We start from the raw sequence: 18,808 nt of genomic DNA on the forward strand, positions 1-18,808 counted from the left end.
GACGGTCCATAGCAGCTTCTGGCCAGTCGAGGAGTCTTTGCCACACCTCTGACCGGCGTCTGCCCTGCTGCAGGCTGCACATTTCTAGTGGCAGAGAGCAGCCCTGCCTCCCAGGGGAAAGCACTTTTTCTCAGGCAGGGCAACATGGTCCTGTCTGCAGGAGAAATCTGCTCCTTTCTTTACTTTCAACCCATTAAAGGCTCGATGACAGGCAGGATACCTTCCCTTTGCTGCTTTTCTCTTCATCAAGCAGTCCCAGCTCTTGGCGGGAGGTGATTTCCAGACCTCCGATTCTTCCCCCGGCATACATCGATTGGGGGTTGTCAAATAGAGTTTACTTCACATGCCACCTGGGGCCAATTTTGTGGAGTGCTGTGCTGAAAGATGTTTTGGAAGGGAGTCTGTGATCAATTAGCAGTGTCTGCCTAATGCAGGCAGGCAGGAGGAAGGGAGGGCGTGTGCCCCAGGTTTGCCATCCTCATTTTGGGACCCTGGACAGTTGGTCAGGGCGGCACCAGCACACCGCCTTCCGCTGTGATCTGACAGTGGCAGTGGACGGCAGGGATGGTATAGCGTCCGGCTTCTTATTACTAGTGACAGGCTTCTCAATTGCATCATGATATCAATTCATATTAAATTTGTGGTCAGCCCCCAAAAAATCCCCCAATTTTTTTGTAAGAGCAGCCATCAAACCAGACCTTCCCCCATCCTGACATTGTTTCCATTATATGGATCTATAATTAATTTGAATCAATCCCTTGTTGACAGACATTAATGTTATTTCCAAATTTTATTATTAGAAACAATACTGTAGTGAAATTTCCTGTATTTACCTCTTTTTATGTTGACCTTTTCTTAGTGTGGATTTCTAGAAAAGGAATTTTTGGACCAGGAGCTTCTTCTGAGATTGCAGGCAGGAGCCACCTGATTGTCATAGAATGTTCCAGAAACTAAACTGTCAGGGACTTGGAACAGGTGCCCACCCCATTTCTTGATTTGCATGTGGTCTAGGAGGCTTAAGAAGAGATCATGAATCCCAGTGTGGAATTGAGGACAGATTGCAGAATATTCGGTCCTGGCTGATGGACTTGGTTTGTGGGAGAAGCTTCCCACAAGGAGCAGACCTGGATGGCAAGACACCAAACTCCATGTAGATGGCAACTGTGGCAAAGAAGTGGGGTCCAAGGCATGGTTCAGCAGACCTGGGGACTTAAGAGGGAGGAGGCATCAGTGGGAGCAGGGGGAGGTAAGTGTGGAGGTAAAAGTAGGCTCAGCAGGTCGCTGACCCAAAAGTTTCACCTGTGCACTCAGGTCAGAAGCAAAGATCTTTGTCCCTAAGGCAATCTGCTTTGGGGAGGGAGAAGTAACTGTTATGCTCACATTTGTCACTTTTCCCTCCCCCAGGAAAGAACTGGGGTTAGAACTGAGCACTAATTGGGACAGAGGCTTAAATCTTGAGTTTTAGGGTGCTGCTATAAATAAAACATCTTTATTGGTTCAGCCAGTCAAGTATCTACATAATTTAATTTGATAATTATTTGTAGCTACTACTCTGAAAAAGTTCTGCCTTCTTCTGAAAATGCCTGTTGTTTCACGTACTTGTGAACACTGGGCATTTTCACTTAAAAATTATATTTCTGTTGCTAGTAAGAAAAATACTGTCCCCTGATGTCTAATATTGTGTAGCATCTGATCGGAACCAGTAAAAACGGATGTTCTCTGGTTCAAGACATGTTCTTGAGGTACAGATCTACATTCACGATGTGCTCACTTTTGTCCACTCGGTTTATTGGAGGACAGTGCTGGTCGTGGCTCTGTGTGGTGGTTGCAGTGGGATGGCCTGGCCCTTTCTTTTCTTATCAGGATAGTTTGAGGTTGGTTTGATTTTGGTGGCACGGAAGGGCTGCTACATTGCACAACTCAAGGGGACACCGTTCACATAGATTCTGTAGGATTTGGTGACCTATCGAATGGGGCAGGGGTGGGGATTGGCTGTGAGGAGGGACTGAAGTGACGTCCAGGACTCTGGCTCAAGTCACGGTATCACTGCATGGTGACGGGGGAAAGATCATGAGTTAGGTTTGTAGCACGCAGGACATCCAGCAGGGATAATGCAGGAAAAAACATGTTTTAGGGCCCCGCACACAGCAGGCATGGGGCAGTGCCTTCACTCATTCAGCAAGCACTTACTGAGCACTTATAGTTGAGCACATGTGTTGGCACTTGGGGAATATCAGTAAGTTAAACAGACAAAGTACCTTCGCCTTCATAGAGCTCACATACTAATATGGGAGACGGACAACAAATGAAAAATACAGTGAATACGTTACACAATATGTCCCAAGGTGGTGATCATCATGGAGAGGAGGAAAAAAAAGTAAGGATTAGGAATGTTGAGGGGAGGGAGGTGTGGTTTTAAATTTGATGAGTAGGGTAGGCCTCAGAAGGTGGCATTGAGTAAGATGAGGCTAGGTCCATGCTGAGATTGGAGAAGACTGTTCTAGGCAGAGGGAGTAGCCAGTGCAAAAGCCCTGAGGCAGGAGTATGCCTGACCCTTTTGAGAAGAGAGGAAGCCAGTGAGGCTGGAAGACAATGAACAAGATGAGGTCATCTGAGGACAGACCTTGCAGGACATGGCAAGGACAGTGTCTTGTAAATGTGATGTGGAGCAGAGGAAGCACTTGATCTGATCCATGTTTTATTTTGTCAGAATTGCTCTGACTGCTGTGTGGAGAAGAGGCGGGGAGACCGGTGAGGAGGCTGTTGTGATAGTCCAGGGAACTGGCCTGGACTGCCTACTGAGAAGTTGGCAGAATCTGGGTGTGTTTTGAAGGTAGAGGTGATAGAGGAGGGGAGGCTGGAGTTGCCATGGTGAAGGGAAAGTCTGTGGGTGCCTGTCGACCCCTCCCCTTGGCCTTGAGTGGAGGTCTAGCCCTTTCTCCCAAGCATGTTCTGGAACCTGCTGGCCCAGGCATTTAGGAGACTAATAATGCAGAAATCCTGGGCTGGCACAGCCCCAGAAAGTTCTTGACTGGACCCAACCATCTCCTTCCTATCAGAGCTGCAAAGTGCCCCTCCTGCTGTCCCAAGCCTCCCTCCAGGGTGATACACCATGCTGATTGCCTGCCTGTGAGCCAAGCCATTCAGGTAGTCAGGCAGTCCCTTGCCCTTAGCTCAGTACCCCTCACCTGCTTGTCTTTTCTTAGCCTCCTCTGCCCCAAACCATGGGCAGTAGAAATGAGGATGACTTCACAAATTCACGCGCAGTCCCAGGCTGCACTCCTCTCCCTCCTCTTAGGGAGGATGCCCTGTTTCACCTGCTCACATTTGTTTTGAGGCCGGATTAGCAAGGGCTAGGACAGGGGTGTCAAACTCATTTTCACTAAGGGCCACATCAGCCTCGCACTTTCCTTCAAAGGGCCGAGTGTAATTTCAATTCTTAACAGTTAAGGAGTAGTTTACATTTATATAGTCCTAAAGTTATTGCAGCCCTTCGAAGGCAACTGTGAGGCTGATGTGGCCCCCGGTGAAGATGAGTTTGACACCCCTGGTCTAGGCAGAGGGTTGAATCCATCGCTTCTGTGGAATGCACCGTGGAGCATCGGGCAGTGTGGGGAAGGTCCAGGCCTGGCACTCCTGACAGAGCCACCAGCACCTCAGAAGTGCCCACGAGACACACGGGGTGTCTGCTTCTGGGGACTGCGCAGAAACCTCCCTCTGCGCCTGTGAGTTTCTGCAAGCTCAGGTGACCAGAGAGTTTTAAATCCATATGAACAGAGCTCTTACTGCACATTTCCAGCTGTGTGTGTGTGTGTAAAGCGTTCCTTATGAGATACTCACAGGTTGCAAAGAGAAGGCAAGATGGAGGGAGGAGTGTGGAGATTTCAGCCACACAGCTGGGTAGGCTTTTCCACTGGAGACTATCCGCTTGTGGATAAATTGTCATCAACTGCCAGTGTGTCTGACTGGGGACCCTTTCACTCTTCTACACACCATTTATTATGAGGCACTGTTTGAAGCTTTATCAGAAATGTCGATGTAAGAAATGTTCAAACCTATAGAGAATTCTTACAAGTTTATTTGAGCCAAACTGACTTGCTGAAAAGCAAGATCTCAAATGTTCCAGAGGAGGACAGTTTTGAAGTTTCTTTTGTACATTTTAAATTAAGGAAAGAGCTTCAGGAAGATAACACGGAAAAAGCAATATGGGGATTGGATTACAATATAGCAAAGATTATGTGATCTCTTGAGGGTGGATAAAGCTTATTTCAAAGGTATGTTAACCTGGATGCACAGAAACAATGGACAGGGCTTAAGGCAAAAATAACCTTTTTGTAACCTTTTGTAACCTTTTTGTAACCTTCAGTAACCTTTTACTGGAAAAGTTACATGCCTGGGGTATGACTACCCACTACCCACGATGACCTGTCTAATTGCCAACTTATGATCAGATCACCCTATGAAGTTACATTCCACAGAACTCCCTTTTTTGTTCACAGTCCCTTTTATGGTCATACATCAATCCAAAGATTGCATTGATGACCAACTTTTTGGTTGGATAGTGTGTTCTCACAGCTCTAGGAAGGCTTATTCCTGCAGAGTCCCCGTATCAACAATGTCTTGTTGAAACGGTGGGCTGTTGGGGATGGGAAATACCATAACCATGGGAATGTGAGTTGAGGCTAAATTTTCCAAAACAGAAGGGCAGTGAAATGGAAGGTAGTCAGGTCTTACGGTCTACATTGTGAAAAAACACTGTATTATTTCTTTCCCTTGAATAATCATGATCCAAGTTTTGCCTTCTGTCTCACTTTGCTGTATTTTGCATGTCGTTTAACAATCACATAAGCCATGAAAAGAGTACTAACAGTTATCTTACATGTTTTCAGTAATCCTAAAGAGTTGGACTATATAGAGAATCCCAAAGAACAATTATAACTATTATTATGACTAATACTTTTAGCAGACAGGCAGAAACAATAAAAATGGATTCTGATTTAAAGATCAATTTGTCAGTGCATAGGCCTTGTTGATATCTTTGGGTAGCTGTCTACCTCTGATATCAGTGGCTTTTTATCCTAGAGGAGTCTTTGGTGTCCCTTCTAGGCAGAGGCAAGTGTCAGAGACAGAAGTGCATGTTCTTTCATGTTTAGGTGCCTGGTAGGTTCCCTTCCAATGAGGTTGGAGAGTGTTTTTACTAGGTGTTCTTTTTTTTTAATTTAGAAATTTTTTATTGTTGTTCAAATACAACTGTCTCCATTTTCCCTCTTACCACTTCACCCCACCCCAGCCATCCCCACCTCCCCTCTGGTAACTGTCAGTGTGTTTTTTATTTCAATGTCTGTGGTTATATTTTGCTTGCTTGTTAGTTTTGTTAGGTTCTACCTATATGTGAGATCATATAGTATTTGTCCCTCACCCCTGGCTTGTTTCACTTAGCATAATGTTCTCTAGTTCCATCCATGCTGTCAAAAAGGGTAGGAGCTCCTTTTGTTCTGCTGCACAGTATCCCATCATATAAATGTACCATAGTTTTTTGATTCACTCATTTACCAATGGGCACTTAGGTTCTTTCCAATGTGTGGCTATTGTAAATTGTGCTGCTCTGAGCATGGGGGGGGCGGTGCATAGGTTCTTTTGGTGTTTCAGGATTCTTAGGGTATAGTTCCAGCAGTAGAATTGCTGGGTCATAAGGCAGTTCCATTTTTAGTTTTCTGAGGAAATTGCATACTCTTTTTCACAGTGGCTGCACCAGTCTGCATTCCCACCAACAGTATAGTAGGGTTCCCTTTTCTCCACAGCCTTCCCAGCACTGAATTGAATTGGTTATATCAGCCATTCTGATTGGTGTGAAATGGTATCTCATTGTGGTTTTAATTTGCATCTCTCTGATGGTTAGTGATGCTGAGCATTTTTTCTTATGTCTCTGGGCCCCCTGTATGTCCTCCTTGAAGAAGTGTCTGTTCAGGTCCTTTGCCCATTTTGTTTTCATTGGATTTTATGTCTTTCTGGAGTAGAGTCCTGTGAAGTCCATGTACATAAAGTCCAGTCCTCTTTATGTATATGTTTTTCCATACAGTTGGTTCCCTTTTCATTTTGTTGATGTTTTCTTTAGCTGTACAAAAGCTTTTTATTTTGATGAAGTCCCATTTGTTTACTTTTTCCTTATGTCCTTTGTTCTAGGGGACATATCATTGAAAATATTGCTGCATGGAATATCTCAGATTTTCCTACCTATGTTCTCCTCTAGGACTTTTATGGTATCATGACTTATATTTAAATGTTTAATCCATCTTGAGTTTATTTTTGCATATGGTGTGAGTTGGTGCTCGAGTTTCAGTTTTTTGGATGTAGCTATCCAGATCTCCCAAAACCATTTATGGAAGAGGCTATTTTTACTCCATTTTATGCTCTGCCCCATTTGTCAAATATTAATTGACCATAGAGACTTGGGTTTATTTCGGGGCTCTTCATTCTGTTCCATTGATGTATGTGTCTGTTCTTATGCCAGTACCAGGCTGTTTTGATTACAGTGGCCTTGTAATACAGTTTGATATCAGGTATGGTGATCCCTCCTACTTTGTTCTTCTTTCTCAAAATTGTTGCGGCTATTCAGAGTCATTTATGGTTCCATAAAATTTTTTGAAATGTTTGTTCTGTATCTATGAAATATGTCATTGATTTTAATAGGTATTGCATTGAATCTATACATTGCTTTGCATAGTATGGATATTTTGATGATGTTAATTCTTCCAATCCATGAACATGGTACATGCTTCCATTTGTTTATGTCTTCCTTAATTTCTTTCTTCAGTATTGTATGGCTTTCTGCATCTTTTACCTCCTTGGTAAGGTTTATTCCTAGGTATTTTATTTTTCTTGTAGCTCTAGCAAATGGGATTTATTTTCCTGATTCTGTTTCTGATATTTCATTGTTGGTATACAAAAGTGCCTTCAATTTCTGAATATTGACTTTGTATCCTACTGTTTTTGCCAAGTTCACTTATTAGGTTGAGTTGTTTTTTGGTAGAGTCTATAGGATTTTCTATGTACACTATCATGTCATCTGCAAACAATGACAGTTTTGCTTCCTCCTTTCCAATTTGGATGCCTTTTATTTCTTTTTCTTATCTGATTGCTGTGGCTAGGACTTCCAATAGTATATTGAATAGAAGTGGTGAAACTGTATGTACTTGCCTTGTTTCTAATCTTAATGGGAAAGCTTTTAGATTTTACCCATTGAATATGATGTTGGCTGTAGGTTTCTCGTATATGTCTTTTATTATGCTGAGGTATGCTCTCTCTATTCCCAATTTGCTGAGTGTTTTTTATCATAATTGGGTGCTGTACCTTATTATATGCTTTTCCTGCATCTTTTGATATAATCATGTAATGTTCATCTTTCCTTTTGTTTATGTGATGTATTATGTATATCGATTTGCAAATATTGTACCATCCTTGCATCCCTGGGATGACTCCCACTCGATCATGGTGTATGATCTTTTTAATGTATTGCTGGATGCAGTTTGCCAGTATTTTGTTGAGGATTTTAGCATCTATGCTCATCAGTGATATTGACCTGTAATTTTCTTTCTTTGTTGTGCCTTTGTCTGGTTTTGGGATTAGGATGATGCTGGCTTCATAAAAAGAGTTTGGGACCCTCTTTTTGGATTTTGTGGAATAGTCTGTGAAGGATAGGGGTTAGCTCATTCTTAAATGTTTTGTAAAGTCGTGTGAAACTATCCGGTCCAGGGTTTTTGTATGCTGGGAGTTTTTTATTACTGCTTCAATTTCATCAACTGTTATTGGTCTGTTCAGGCTTTCTGCTTCTTCTTCATTCAGTTTTGAGAGATTATATTTTTCTAGAAAGTTGTCTATTTCACCCAGGATTTTAAATTTCTTGGCACATAGTTTTTTGTAGAAATTTCTTACACTCCTTTGCCTTTCTATAGTATCAGTTGTAATCTCTCCAGTTTCATTTCTGATTGTGTTTATTTGGGTCCTCTTTTTTTCTCAGTGAGTTTGCTCAAAGGCTTGTTGAATTTTTTTTTTTAATCTTTTCAAAAAACCAGCTCCTGGATTTATTGACCCTTTGAATTGCTCTTTTAGTCTCTATGTTTTTTAATTCTGCTCTGCTCTTGGTTATTTCCTTCCTAGTACTTACTCTAGGCTTTGTTTTTGTTCTTCCAGTTTTTGTAGATGTAGGATTAGGCTGATTATTTGAAATGTTTCTATCTTTTTTAGGTAGGCCTGTATTGCTATGAACTTCCCTCTCATGACTGCCTTTGCTATGTCCCATAAGTTGTGGACTGTTGTTGTGAGTTCATTTTCATTGGTTTCTAGAAACCTTTTGATTTCTTCCCTGATCTCATTCTTAACCTATTCATTGTTTACTAGGATGCTGTTCAATCTCCATGAATTTGAGGTGTTGTTGTTTTTTTTAGTTTTTTCCTTGAGGTTGGTTTCTAGTTTCAGGCCCTTGAGGTCTGAAAATGGTTGATACGATTTCAGTTTTCTTGAATTTGTTGAGACTTGTTTTGTGTTGTATCATGGGGTCTATCTTTGAAAATGTTTTATGTGCATTTGAAAAGAATGTGTATTTTGCTTCTTTGGGGTGAGAAGTTCTATATATGTCAGTTAAGTCCACTTGATCTAGGCCATTGTTCAATGTTGCAATATCTTTTTTGATATTTTGTTTGGAAGATCTGTCCATTTTTGACAGTGGGGTGTTAAAATCCCTTATTATAATTGTGTTGCTGTCTATATCTTTGTTATTATAATGGTGTTGCTGTCTATATCTTTCTTGAAGTCCTCCAAGATTTTCCTTATGTATTTGGGTGCTCCTATGTTGGGTGCATATATGTTTATAATGCTTATGTCTTCCTGATGGATTCTTCCCGTGAGCATCACACAGTGTCCTTTTGGGTCTCTTTTTATGGCCTATTTTGTCTGGTATGAGAATTGCTACCCCAGCTTTTTTCCTTGTCCATTTGCTTGCAATATTTTTTTCCAAGCCTTCATTTTGTCTCTGTTGGTCTTTTATTCTGAGGTGGGTCTCTTGTAGGCAGCATATCAGTGGGTCTAGTTTTTATTCATTCAGCTACCCTATGTCTTTTGATTGAAGCATTTAATCCATTTACATTTAAGGGTATTATTGACAGGTACTTATCCTTTGCCATTTTACTTCCTTCGGACCTGTGTTACTCTCTTTTTCTTCCTTTTCCTAAAGCTGTCCCTTTAGCATACCTTGCAGTGCTGGTTTGGTGGCATTGTGTTCTTTCAGCCGCCTTTTGTCTGGGAAACTTCTTATTTCACCTTCCATTTTAATTGAGAGCCTTGCTGGGTGGAGTAGTCTTGGTTTCAGGCCTCAGCTTTTCATTACTTGGAATATTCCTTGCCATTTCCTTCTGGCTTATGGTTTTTCCATTGAGAAGTCAGCTGCTAGTCTTATCTGGGCTCCCTTCTATGTTACTTCCTTTTTTTCCCCTTGCTGCCTTAAGATTCTCTCCTTGTCTTGGAACTTTGCCATTTTAATTATAATGTGTCTTACAGTGGGCCTCTCTGGGTTCCTCTTGATTGGGACTCTGTGTTTCCTGGATTTGTGTGACTTTTTCTCATTAAATTAGGGAAGTTTTCCATCATTACTTTTTCAAACAGGTTTTCTATCCCTTGCTTTTCTTCTCCTTCTAGTATCCCTATTATATTAATATTATTACATTTCCTGTTGTCCTATAGTTCCCTTAACCCCTTTTCATTTTCTTTGAGTCTTTTTTTTCCTTTTCTTCTCATTATGGGAATTTTTTTCCACCTTGTCCTCCAGCTCCCTGATTTGATCCTCTGCTTCATGTAGCATGCTTTTGATTCCTTCTACTGTGTTCTTCAATTCAGAAATTGTATTCTTCATTTCTTCTTGACTCTTGTTGATAGTTTCTATTTCCTTTTCCATGTTGATATAGTTTGCATTAAGTTCCTCGTAGTTTCCCTATAGTTCTTGGTAGTTCTCACTGAGCTCATTGAACTTCCTTATAACCATTGCTTTGAACTCAATATCTGACAGTTGACTTGCATCTATTTCATTTAGCTTTTTTTCTGAGGAATCCTCCTTTCCTTTCATTTTCTGACTGTTTCTTTGTCTCCCCATTGTTTGTGAGACTCTTCTTATTTGCATCTACTTAAATTGATCTGTTCTGACGCCCTGGGTTTGTGGTGTAAACTTCTATGGTAGAAGACCTGTGAGATTCAGTGGTGCAGTCTCCTTGATCTACTAAACTTGATGCTCTTGCGGTGCCATGTATGTTGGCTCCCTTGATGTAATTGGGTTTTGATTATTGTTGGGATGTTCTTTGATGGATCCTTCCCTCCAGCTGGTAGACTGAGGGTCACTCCACCCACAGTGTCTTGTATGCTATTGTGCAGGTTCAGGCAGTGCTGAAGCTGAATTTTCTTTCTGCCTAAGGTTGTAAGGCTTCTCTCTCACTATTATTCAGTTGTTTCTTGTCAGCCATTTCTCCACAATTTAGTTGTAATTCCAAATTGGTCCTGGGAGGAAGTTAGTGTGACTTCCATTCACTCCTCTGCCATCTTGCCTCCCTGAGGAAGCAGATGCTGTCAGTTTCCTCCTCTTCACACAAGTGGGCACGTCCTTGTCATTGGAGCTGTCTCTTGAGTCTTGCCTCCTTTTTTCTCCTGAGGATGTTTATGGCAAGGGCTCAAGTGTTCCTCAGTGTCTGTTACACAGGGCTTGGCCTCCAAAGCAATATTCTTTACTAAAATAAGGAGAAATGCACCTCAGAAGGGGGTCCTTCTACAAGCCACAAGTTTGGGAGGACTTCGGGCTCAGACCTAGCCAAGTCTACCACATGGTCACTCACTCCTCCCAGCTCAATGCTTTCTCTATACTCCTCCCCATGGAATTCGTCAATGCAAGGCACCAATGTGAAGGCAACACACACTACCCATTACCCCAAAGGCCTGATTTTCTTTTCAGTAAACAAAATCTCCAGGTTGGGAGTCAGTGATCTTGAAGTCTTTGTATTGTGGGCACTCTCTGTGAAAGGAAGTGTTACCTACTTGGCATTTTCTCGAACTGATTTTATTGAACTTTGGCAATGATGTAAGATGGCTCCTTTCAGTAACATCAGCTCATAAGTTCCTTCATCTAATTTAAGTCTAGCTTAAATGCACTATAATGCACAAAGGAATGCAAAACCCCAAAAATGGAGAGCCAGGGAGCAGGGAAGAATCAAGTGGCCACCTTGGGTTTCCCATCACCCCAACTATTTGTTGTTTTAATTTTTTTTGAAAATCCTTCTCTCTATTTATTTACTTATTTATTTATGTTGTTATTGTATTTTTCCATTACCATTTATCCTCCTTATACCCTCTTCCACCTCCATCCATCCTCTTCCCCCCATAATCATGACACTGTTGTCCATGTCCCTGAGTTTTTTTATCACTGATTTTAAAATGTCTTCCATGCAATTTAGCATTTAAAAAACCAAAAAAACTAAAAACCAAATCTTTTTAGATATTCCAAGGGTCTTTCTCAAGTACTACAAAGTTATTCCTACATGTATGAGGGTTTTTTAATATATTTTATTGATTATGCCATTACAGTTGTCCTATTGCCCCCCTTCATTCCCCTCCCCTGCACACCCCTCCCTCACCATTCCCCCCTTTCATTTATGTCCATGTGTCACAAGTTCTTTAGATTCTATATTTCCCCTACTATTATTGCCCTCCCCCCTGTCTATTTTCTACCTACCATCTATGCTACTTATTTTCTGTACCTTCTTCCCCCTTCTCCTCCTCCCACTCCCCTGTTGCTAACCCTCCATGTGATCTCCATTTCTATGGTTCTGCTCCTGATCTAGCTGTCCTCTTAGATTGCTTTTGTTTTAGGTGTGGTTGTTAATAACTGTGAGTTTGCTGTCCTTTCACTGTTCATATTTTTTATCTTCTTTTTCTTAGATAAGTTCCTTTAATATTTCCTATAATAAGGGCTTGGTGATGATGAACTCCTTAAATTTGATCTTATCTGGGAAGCACTTCATCTGCCCTTCCATTCTAAATGAAAGCTTTGCTGGATAGAGCAATCTTGGATATAGGTCTTTGGATTTCAGGACTTGGAATACTTCTTTCCAGCCCCTTCTTGCCTGTATGGTCTCTTTCGAGAAATCAACTGGCAGTCTGATGGGAACTCCTTTGTAGGTGACTGTCCCCTTATCTCTTGCTGCTTCTGGGATTCTCTCCTTCATTTTAATCTTGGCTAAGGTAATTATGATGTGCCTTGGTGTGTTTCTTCTTGGGTCCACCTTCTTTGGGACTCTCTGAGCTTCCTGGATTTCCTGGAAGTCTATTACCTTTGCCAGATTGGGGAAGTTCTCCTTTATTATTTGTTTAAGTAAAGTGTTCCACTTATTGCTGTTCCTCTTCCCCTTCTGGTACTCCTATAATTTGGATGTTGGAACATTTAAAGATGTCCTGGAGGTTCCTAAGCCTCTCCTCATTTTTTTGAATTTCTGTTTCTTCATTCTTTTCTGTTTGGTCATTTTTTTCCTCCTTCTGGACCACTCCATTGATCTGAGTCCCAGTTTCCTCTCCATCACTACTGGTTTCCTTTGTATTACCATTCATTTCAATTAGTTTAGCCTTCATTTGTTCCTCTAATTTGTGACTGAAATCAACCAGTTCTGTGAGCATCCTGATCACCAGTGTTTTGAACTGTGCAGTTGAAAGTTTGGCTATCTCTTCATCGCTTAGAAGTATTGGCTCTGGGGCTCTGAGTTGTTCTTCTTGAGCCGTAATGTTTTGTTCTGTTCACACCTGTTATGTATGAGGGGCAGAGCCTTAGGTGTTTACTAGGGCGGGGCGACCCAGGTCACTGGGTTGTGACGCTGTATGTGGGGGCAGGGTCAGAGAGGGGCAATGGCATTTGTTCCACGCTCTCTCAGATTTCTGTCCCCTCTGCTGCTTCCTACAAGCACATTGGGCCCTTCTGGTGCTGGTTCCTGGGTGTGTGGGCTTGTATACCCTCCAGGACCCTGTTGGTCTCTCCAAGTAACTCTCCCAGCACCTCAACCCCCAAAATCTCTCCAGTTGGTGCTTTCAGGCTCTAATTCCCATCACTGGGGCCCTAGCCTGAGCAGTCTGTCTCACTGTTCGCTCCTTCGCTTGGTTTATCTGCGCTTGAATGAGTGACCACAGTCAGCCAGCCGCCCTGCACCCTCACTGGGTCCGCCCGTTGCCACCCTGCGCCTGGGATCCGCCAGCCGCTGCTCGTGCTCCTGGGTTGGTCCACCAGTCTTTCCTGCCTGACCCCGCTCCGCCACTGACTCTGGCCCTCTTACTGGTCTGGCTGAATGGTTCATTGTTGTCGGACTTCCATATAGTTCAATTTCCTGTGTTTTGGTTGCAGTATTATTACTAAAACTTTGTTGTCTTTAAACTTGGTTGTGCAAGGAGACACAATGTTTCCACCGACGCCTCCATCTTGGCCAGAAGTCCATATATGAGGTTTTTAACCCTTAAAACCTCAATTTCTAATAAAAATTAAGGAGTCAAATTTATGAAGACATTTTATAACCTCTAGAAACATTTCATAGATGTCAAATCATTGTAAAACTGGGTAAATATAAATATTATATTTAATACCAATTGTTTGAAAGACATTTCTGTTCTATAAGCCAACAAACTTTACCTTTGTTTATTAAAGATTAATTTTAGATCATATGAACTTGAAAAGCATTTGGGGTAGTTTTTATATTTCTGAGAATTTTGGAATACCCAATCATTACAAGCACTTACCCTCAAAATCAATTAACTTTAATTTATTAAATTAATTTTAATATCATCTGGAGGTAGAAAGTTATTTCACATTTACAACATACATATATAGAAACACATAGACAGCCAAAGAGATCTTTAGCCATGAGAAGGGGGGAAAAAAACTTGGTAGTTTAAAACAAGCAAGCAAAATATAACCAGATACATGGAAATTAAAAACAAACTGACAGTAACTGGAGTGGAGGTGGGAGGGCATAATATTAAGGAGGAAAAGGGGGAAGAGTTGTTGAGGCGCATGTGTAAAGGGCATGGACAAAGCCAAAGAGAGGGTAGGGTCAAGGGTGAGAGTTGGGGTGTCTGGGGTGTGGGGGAAATGGAGACAACTGTACTTGGACAACAATAAAAAAAATACTCCATATCCTTAATTGGGTCCACTTTACATGTAAATTTATGTTAAACTCTTTGATTAAAATTATGAACTCAAGTTTCTAAAAAACAACAACAAAACTCAATAGTTTATAAAAGGACAGTTGGATTCAAATCTGGTTTTGGCATTTGGGATAAGAAGAACTTAAAATTTGTATCTGTCCTTGACAAGTCAAGTTTTCCTTTTAAAATAAGCGCATGTAGTGTGGGGTTGGGACTTAGGATTATCGCTGGAAGAGCCTTCAGGGTCTGAATTTGTCTGGTGCATTCCAGCTAGAACAGCAAAGTCTGTGGGGACAGTGAATGCTGCCCAGGGATGCGACTCGGCCCTTGATGGTTGAAGCCAGCCTACCACACCCTTGTGGACTCCTCCTTCCTTGGTGCCCCTCGCTTGGGTCACAAGACCCACCTTGAACCCCTTCACCTGCTTGGGGCAGCCTCCTAACTGTCTCAGGTGTCCTAGTCTGAAACCTTTTGCATTGCACACAACTCATTTTTAAGCACCTGAGAAATATTGTAGAGAAAAATGCCTGTTGGATGCAAAAGAGGCTAATTTTATTTTTTGAAATTTTTAAGATGGAACGCAGCCAAGTAGTGTGTGGTGAGGAAGAATACAGTGGCTACTGGTATAGTTGATGCCAGTACATTAATTCATGTTAAGTGTTCTGGAGAAGTCAAAGCTTTCCTCCTTCATTAAATCCTCATCACGTTTCATGGAAATAAAATTATTTTTAAAAATATGGACATCTGTTTTTAATACCTCAACCGAATTGGGTCACCACTTAAACTACATCATAGGTTGGTCCATTTACTAAATCTTTTTTTTTTTTTTTGGAAGCTTTGAAAGACCAGTTAAATGATTTGCACTTATTCTGCCTAATTTTATAACCAGTTTTTTTCTAACTGTGTGTGGAAATGACTAGAAGTAATAAAGGATCCTGCAGGAGTATTCATGGGAGGCTGATGGTTGTGAGACTTGTTGGCCTCAGAGGCAGAATTTTCCATGTTAATTTTAGTTGTCCTCTAAGATCTGTCAAGTCTGAATAAACGTCTAGAGAAAAGCAGCCTCTAAGTGCACATCTCCAGATGAACTACATCATACCCTAGAGGAAATGTTTCCTCAGGCAGTTCACAAAGATTCTTAGTCACCTAAGAATACCTCAGATGTGGGTTGGGGAAGCACGTGATCTTTCTCTTTCGGAGCTAAGGAGAGTTCTGTCTCTCATTTAATCAGCAAAGATTATGTTCAGACTCAGGGTAAGCAATCCAATTTAAAAAAAAGTAAAAGCAGCAAATCATTTCCCCTTCCTTTCCCTGGGTTAGCCCAACCCCTTTTCCACTTCAAGAATTTTCTAGGAACAGCTGAAGTCAGCACCTGCTACCTAAAGCAGGGAAGTCCAGGATTTTAAGAGACAACTTATTCAAGTTTACCCAATGTGAAGCCGGGAGCCGGTGGGGCACAGTGAGCCCCTGCTGGTATCTAGCACTGGGGTACGGGTCTGCAGGGTGTTGCGGGGGGAGGGGGGGCTTCTTCAGAATGCTGCAGAGTATTCCAAGTAAATGTTAAGGTAAGAAACGTCCAAATCTGTAGAGATTTTTTCTAAGTGTTTATTTGAGCCAAACTAATGACACGCTGGGAAGCAAGATTTCAGATGCTGTGGAGAATAACAGTTCTGCAGTTTCTTTTATACATTTGGAATGAAGGAGGGAACGTAAGGAAGGTTACATGAAGGTGAGAGAAAACAAGGTACAGAATAGTTAAGATTATGCTCCCTTGTGGATGGTTACTTCTGAGGGCTCTGAAAAGAAGGCATTTCAAAGGTGTGTTAACCTAGATGCACAGAAACAATGGACAGGGCTTAGCTTAAGACAAAGGTAAAGCTTTTATCGGTCTGTGAGTACTAATCATGACCAACTGGTTAGGAATTTATGATCGGATCACCCTGTGAGTTTGCTTTTGATTAGATTTATTAGAGTCCCTTTTTTGTCCACAAGGCAGTACTAGAATTTTAAGTTCTGCCTGTCTCCATCCCTTCTCCTACCTAACACATACATATCAGGCCCCAAGGAAGCTGCTGTTGGGTGACTGATGTCTGGAGACTCTTGCAGGGTGGTATTCTTTGACACCTTGGAGGCATCTAGGCCAGCCCACTTGTATTACAGATAGGGAAGCAAGCCTTGAAATGAGAGCTGACCTACCCTGATTCACAGTCAGATCAAGGCAAAGCATGTAGTCTCTTAATTTCTACCCCATGGGAAGGATGACCTTTGTCACACTTTAGCCTCTGGGGAGCAGATTGGGATGTCCTTTTGTCACAGGAGAGCCACCGCTTGTTGCTGGAGGTCAGAGCCATTGGTAGAGCTGAACTCTTATCCGATTCTTAAACCGTGAGTTGGATCTGCACCCATCCCTGTGTCTTGGGGCAGAATTGCAGTCACTGGGCAGGCTGCTTTCTTTCCTCCTGGGCGGGTCTGCTCCATTTGTCTTGGTCCTCTCTCTGCTCCAGGGCCTCCTTCCCGAAGCCCCTACTTCGAGTCTCACCTAGGAATCAGTGAACAGTCTGACACTGTACACTTGGCAATGAGGCCCTGCCAGTCCCTGTGACAAGTGGGAGCAATGGAAGCAGAGGTGGCTAGGGGGTAAACCATTTGGCCCTGAGGCTCTTGAATGTAAGGCTTTCCCACTGGTCTGAAGACAGGGCCACTGAGGAAGGACTGTAGCCTACGTAGGGCCTGTGTTCCTTCTCCAGAAGTACTGGGCCACTTCCAGAGAGACTCTGCCCTGGCCCCAGGGGCTTTTAAAGGCTGAGTGATATACTACAGGGACATGCAAATGGAAAAGCATGACTAGAGGGGGTACCAGAAGTTGTGTTAGAAATGTCTTGTATAAATTTCTCCCTCCCCTCTTGTCCTATGCTATAAAGCAATCTGCACCGGGAACCAATGTCAGCTAAATTCATGAGTTTGGGATGAGTAAGTCAGTCAGCCCTGCTCCTGTCGCAGAGAAACTCCCAGAAACTTGGTTCTCCTTGCTGACACAGTAAAGAATTAGAGATCAGCAAGCCTACTAGCACACAAGCAACGTTTATTAATGGTAAGTTCTAATAGGAAAGCAAAAGCAAAGGGGGCTAGAGCAGGGTGGTCAAAAAGGGAGGCCAGACCCCTCCACCCCCTCCACCCGCCACTCCTAGCCCGGGTGGCAAAAAGAGCCAAGAGAGGTCTTTGTTCTGAGGGATGTGGGTGAGGGAGCTACATATAGATTGGTGGGTAAAGGTGGTTCCAGCTTCCCCCCAGGGAGACGCAACTACCCAAACATAGGTAGGTACGGAGGTCTCTTAGCCCAAAGCCTTATCTTGATCCAGACTATTTGTTCATTTTGTATATGTGATGGAAGGCAGGCTGTTAACCAAAGTTGTTTTATGGGCTTCACTGTGGAGCCCTCCCTCCTTCTGCCTTCTAGGCCTTGGGGTGAATACAGTCTCAAGGTTCTCCTTTTCCCAGCTAGTGGAGGTGATGCACACAGACTGTCAAGGGCTTCCCCCCTCCCACACTGTCTTATTTGGAATGCCCGGCAGCCGTATTGGACCAGGCTCAGCACTACTGGGTCAACAGGTGCCTTTGCTTTCAGCCTCCTGTATAAAGTTTTTTGTTAAATTGCAGTGGTGAGGTCCCTGCCTTTATTCCCCCTCTGGCTGCTTGTTCTACCGTAGCACTCCTACTTGGCGCTTGGGACTTTGGGAGATGTGTACGCATCCTGGGGATGAGGGGCAGCGAGGTGGAGAGGAGCACCGAGTCTTCGAAGTCCCACCAGCTTGGGCTTTAATTCCATCCGTGCAACCCCGGGCAAGTCCCTGTACAGGAACAAGTGCCACAGGCTAGGTGGCTTTAACAGCAGACATTTGTTCCTCACTTTGAGTTCCTGAGGTTGAAAGTCTGAGGTCAAGTGTCGGCAGGGTTGATTACTTTGAGACCTCTCTCCTTAGCATGTAGATGGCTACTTTCTTGCCATTGCCCTCACGTGGTCATTCCTCTGTGTGTGTCTGTGTCCTGCTCTTATAAGGAGTCCAGTCGTATTGGATTAGGAGCCTAATGACCCCATTTTAACTTAATTATCTCTTAAAGACCCTACCTTCAAACACAGACATATTCTGAAGTATTCTGGGGGTTAGAGCTCAACATACAGATTTGAAGGGAGCACAATTCAGCCCATAACAAACACCAGCACAGTGCATGAACCCTGAGTAGGTGTGCCATAAAGGGTCACTGTTGTTCATTACTGGCATTTTTTAAAGTACAAAGATCAGTGGATTACTTAATGCAGGTGGTCATTGTGAGAAAGGATCCATTCAGTCACTGAGTAAATATTTACTGAACACCTACTGTGTACAGACCCGGTTCTTGGCATTGGGATCCTCAGTGGATCAATGGGCTAAACTTCTGTCCTCACAAGTTGACATTGTTGTGTAGGAGGTGGTGGATAATAAGCAAAATCAATTAGTACAGTGTCAGAGGTTAGAAGCTGGTGAGTTTTGCAGAGAAAATGAAACCTGAGGGAAGGGAGCCTCAGGAAGATGTGGAGCAGAGTCTTGGCGGAGGC

At 42.7% G+C, this 18,808-nt stretch overlaps 1 protein-coding gene across 10 annotated transcripts in view; it reads left to right on the forward strand.

The window, feature by feature from the left end:
* The window catches only part of IQSEC1 (IQ motif and Sec7 domain ArfGEF 1), a 443,112-nt gene that overhangs the window by 376,927 nt on the left and 47,377 nt on the right, over positions 1 to 18,808 (forward strand). The gene's annotated exons all lie outside the window — the stretch shown is intronic.

This window comes from Artibeus jamaicensis, unplaced genomic scaffold (genome assembly GCF_021234435.1).
Source record: "Artibeus jamaicensis isolate MK-2021 breed Jamaican fruit bat unplaced genomic scaffold, CSHL_Jam_final contig_793, whole genome shotgun sequence".
NCBI classification, from domain to species: domain Eukaryota; kingdom Metazoa; phylum Chordata; class Mammalia; order Chiroptera; family Phyllostomidae; genus Artibeus; species Artibeus jamaicensis.